The following is a 5429-nucleotide window of genomic DNA, read 5'->3' as shown; positions in this document are numbered from 1 at the left end:
GGCGTTCGTAAAACAGCTGCCTAGGGATAGATATTTTGGGTAATAAAACTTTCAGTATCACCTAACCGAGGTTTGTTTCTGTATTTCAGAGATTTAGCTCAGGGAATCCTGAGGTGTGTCTGTGAACTGGTGCCACGTAGGAGTAACTTCTATGTGTGTATTTTCGAAGATACTAAGACCATCCCCATTTCGTCATCTAAAAACTACTAATTAGCATGAATTTTACTTCATTCTGCATTGATATGTTTAATAATACAACATCCTGCCCTTACATTCTCCTGAAGTCACCCTTAACCACTATTCTTTCAACCAGCTGTTCACTTATCTTGCTACTCAGAGTGCTTCTTGAACTGGCAACATCGATATCGCTTGGAAATGTAGTATACTATAAACACAGTTCAACAAATCAATGGGGAAAAGAAAATAAACTGGAAAAAATTAAATTCCACATCTAGATGTGAAAGGACAAACTAAGAAATTAATAGAAGATACTAGAGGAGATTATCTTTATACCAAAGGGTGCGGAACAACCGGTTAGACGACATTTCAAAAGAACAAATTTTAAGTAAAAAAACTGATGAAGTTAATTACATGAAAATAAAGGTTTGAGGATTTACAAAGGACATGCTAAATTATTTAAACTGTTACCCATACCTGCCCCTAAGAGCTAAAGGATCCTTACCTTGATTTATCTCTTTGCTTATTTCAAAGCACCTGGTATTTGTCAAAGATGTTTTACAGCTGTGCTTCCAGGAACGTGCAGTGGTCAACCAACCTGAACCGGCTCTGACTTCACCACAGAAATGTTTCTGCGCAGGTGAAACCTGGCAGTGTCCAAAAGTTACCTTTGCTTCATTACTATGCTAAAATCTCCACCCAGGGGGGAAACTTGCACTTTGCTAGGCACAATCCATGCAGTGTGCAAAGAAGTGTGGAAGACTGCACGTGCCCCAGTTGCCCCTGAAAATCTCCTCCCATTTCCTAGAGGCTTGATTATGTCCCTGCCTCCTAACCACTTAAAATTCTTTTACTCCTCTCCCCCGGGGGAGAAGGTATATTTATAGCACAAGCTCTCCACCATTCCTTGATCAATGAATAAAGTTTCTGCTCTGCTATGCCAAACCCGGGTTCATTTGATTGGCGTTTGCAACTCCAGGCAAAGGACTGAGGGGTCACCGACCTGTTGGGGATCTGTAACAAAATAAGGAGGCCATTAGACTGATGTGGCGCTAATGCCATGGCGACCTACATAAGCAAACCAAAATTTAAGCCTATAAATGCCTCAAGGTTAAAAAATCAAAATGCTGAAGGCAACCAATCACAAGCAGCTAACTAGGCTTTAAGCTGTAGCCAGTCAACAATTTCCTTACTTTTCTTCCACCTTTTTTCTATAAAAGCCTCTCCCAGAGCTCCTGTTGGTGAAGCTTTCCTAACCACTTCTGGTTTGGCGCTTCCTGATTGGAATCAATTTTTCCTCAATTAAACTCTTAAAAATTTTAATATGCCTCAGTGTCTTTTAACAGACACTGTAGACAAAGTTAACAAATAGATGACGAACTGGTAAAAGATATTTGAAATATCTAAATCCAACATGGGATTAATGTCTAGAATACTTATGGAACTTAGTAACAATAAGAGAACAGCAACCTCAATAGAAAAATGGAGAAGAGATATGAACAGACAATATATAGAAGCAAAAATACTCAAGCAAATTTTTTTGTTTGTTTCTCTGCCTATTTAACACTGGAGAATATGTAGAAGAGAAAATCCAAGGTCAGCACTCACAAAAAGGGCTGTTCCAAGAGTACTAATCATAAAAATGGAAAATAAAACAACTATGAGGTATCACTTTACACCCATTAGACTGAAATTAGATTAGTACTTGGATAATGCCAAGTACTGATGAGTATGCAGGAATCCTTGGGAATGGAGACTGGTCCTGCCATTTTGGAAGGCAGTTAGGCAGTGTCCAGTTAATTTAAGAATAGGTGCATATCCTATGACTCAGCAGTTCTATTCCTGGATCTATATTCCAAAGAACTTCCCAGCAAGTCCTTAAGGGAACATGTTATGGGGATCATTGTCACAGCATATTTATGTAGCAGGGAACTGGAGGCAATCTGGGCATTCATCACTGGGGAGGTAGATAGGGAAATGTGGAGTACAGGGTCCGAACTAGAAGAAATTGACAACGTACCCACATAGTAAAATGCACACATTTTAAAAATAGCATGGGTAGTGGAAAAAAGTCAGAAAGAGAATAGATACATAGTCCAGTACTATTTGCATATATTTAAAGAAGGTGTGCAAAAACAAAAATACGTGTATGAACACATGTGTGAAATGATTTGCTTATTTAAACAGAATGGTTGCCTATAAGGAGAGGCAAGTGGGGGCAGAGAATAAAGATAAATGCAACTAAAGTACCCTTGCAGGGACCAATGATGATCATGTGTCATGCACAGAGGACAATTAAGTCTTGCACCTGAAGACCAAGGACAACTATGCTGGTTGCATCCTGCTCTATGCAGTTTTGAAAACACTGCTTTATGGGGTAGAAATGGAATTTAATTATTTTAATGTCCTCTTTCACTACACTTTTAGGTGGTGTGGAACAAAGAGACTACACGCTGAGGTGGTGTGGAAAATTTTATTCTAAGGGTTAAGCCACTTCCTTGCTTCTAAGTAAAAACAATCATTTTGTCATAAAGAGGTATTGTGACTTTCTAGAAGATGTGTGGTCATCTTGTCATACTCATTTTGGGCCCCCAACAGTAGTTAGCACATGAGACACAGCATAACTGCTTTTTACTCAAATTATTCCCCCAAAGCTTTATTTTGCCCTGTTGCTGCCAAGAATCTAGAAGCACTTTTTTCCTCAGAAAGATCTCCCTTAAATAAGCAGAGAAACAAACAAAAACAAATACAAAATTAAAATGTTTTGGACTGATTTTCCCTTTTAGTACTGTCCAGTAACTCATACTGGCACTAATAATTCTTTTTTTCATCACTTTTAAAAATATTTATTTATTTATTTATTTTGGCTGTGCTGGGTCTTAGCTGCAGCATGTGGGATCTTCGTTGCGGCATGCAGGATCTTCAGTTGCGGCATGCATGCGGGATCTAGTTCCCCAACCAGGGATCGAACCCCGGGCCCCCTGCGTTGGGAGCGTGGAGTCATACCCACTGGACCACGAGGGAAGTCCCTGGCACTGATAATTCTTCACAGAGAACCCAGATTTTTTAGAACACTTAGAATGAATAATCAGTTGAAATGACAACATAGTCTTCAACTACAATACCTTCCATATATGTAGGACTGTTGAGTTTGTGAACCATTATTTAATCTTCACAGTAGTTGTGAAAACAAGCAGGGACCCTTTGGGGCCCGCCCAGGTACAAAAGCCTTTCTAGTTCCCTTGTTTCTTGTTTATAGGAAAAAGGCTTCAGCTTCCTAGACTTTCCCTGAGTCCCAAAGTACAGATTCAGATAGTTAGTGATTAGAACAATAGGGGCACAAGACTCCTAGTTCCTCCTAAAAGGATATACATAAGAACCTGATACAGATCTGAGTCCCATTACAGGAACTAAGGCCCCCACCCAGGTGGAGGATGGTAACTTCAGCCTGAGCACAAGCACAGGGGACCCCAGACTGGTTGGAACCAGAAGGCTGATGATTAAGATTCTTGGAACACCACCCTGTTACCTCACCACCAACCAATCTGAAGAGAGTCAGTCACACACCCTGTGGCTCTCCCCGCAAATTTGCCTTTAAAAACTCTTCCCTGAAACCCATGGGGCAGTTCAGGTCTTTTGAGCATGAGCTGCTCATTCTCTTTGCTTGGCCCTTGTAATAAACCTTTCTCTGCTCCAAACTCCAATGTTTCAGTTTGTTTGGCCTCACTGTGCATCTGACACGTGAACTTGGGTTCAATAACAGTTGAATGTGTTATCTACATTTATAGCTGAGAATATTGAGGTTCATAGATGGACATGATTTGTTCAAGGTCACATAACTTGTAAGTGACAGTCCTGAGTCTCCACATCGTCTCCCTCTAAGGTCTATGGTCTATCTACTATCTCACTTAATTTGTCTAAATGAAAGGTGAATATTATTTTAAAATTAATCATTGTATTTAATTGGGCAACTGAACTTCTGTGTCTACGAAATGAACAAGGAAGAAATGAGAAATATCCAAGAGAGTTTATGGAGTTAAGAGTATTGATAAACTGTAGACACAGATTATAGACCCAACAACTGAAACAGCCTTTCTGCAACTGAGAAAAGATTTTTCTTGCCCGTTGTCCTTCCCTGCTTCAGTGAAGACAGGATACTTGCAGTGAGCACACTCTGTGACTTTCTCAGAGTAAGCTAGTATTGGCAGGCCTTGCCCCACCCACACTTCCTTTAACTTGCTGTGTTCAAGATATAAACAAGCCCTTGTTTTCCTCCCTGAGCACTGTGGGTCTTAAACTCTTTTCAACAAGCACTTCTTTGGGACGTAATATTCTCCTGCCCTTGAATAAAAGACCAAAGGATACTCCTTTCCAAAGTGAAATAGTCATTTATATCCAGCTACTTAACTCTCCTCTTGTTTCAGAATGGTACAGCTAGCCCACACACACGGGTTATTTTTTCTTCTGCCTTTTAATTTATGAATAAGTAAGTGTTCAGATCAATTATTGATCTTTACATTAACATCATGCTTTACTTTTCTTACCCAGCCTAAATGCCTTTAGACTTATGGGATGGCCTTAGTTAAAAAAAAAAGGAGGAGTATAAAATATTGTAATTTAATGTTTTCCATTCTACCCCAGGAAAAAATCTCAATAACTCACTTCCCCCAAGAAAAACACAGCAGTTTGAGAGACCTGTAATTAGGATTAAATTTAGAGTAGGTAGCATGTGGAGACTCAATAATGAAAGATTGGATTCAACCTGCTGTTTACGGAGGCAACTCGGAGGTTAGTTTGTATCAAGTTCTCACTTCCAATTCCAATTTTAACCAGCAATACTTTACTTTTAAGCCTCTGGCACTCTTTGCTGTTGCTATAATTGCTAAATTTGTAGGCAGCAAGAGTTGCAGTGGTGACTGTAATGGACTTTTTCATAGTATAGTGAATCTGTTATTGTATGGTACTATGGGGACACATACCATAGTACCATAGCTATAGGTGGTACCAAGCAGGCATTCTGTGGATGGGATGACAGGCCTGGTGATGTAACAAGAAACAACTAAGGAAATACTTTCTAAAATCTTTCCATGATAAAGGTATTCTTAGCCATTTTTCATGCCTAACTAACCCCAGGTATGGAGACTTTATCAAGTAAGGGTGGATAGTTGAAGTTGGTAGAGAAGGAGTGCCACCATATGCTGAGAGAGAAGAATTACAAGGCTTGAATTCTCACTTGTCTAGTTAGTAGGTTC

This window comes from Pseudorca crassidens, chromosome 5 (assembly GCF_039906515.1).
Source record: "Pseudorca crassidens isolate mPseCra1 chromosome 5, mPseCra1.hap1, whole genome shotgun sequence".
Taxonomy (NCBI): Eukaryota; Metazoa; Chordata; class Mammalia; order Artiodactyla; family Delphinidae; genus Pseudorca; species Pseudorca crassidens.
This window is presented reverse-complemented; position numbering follows the sequence as displayed.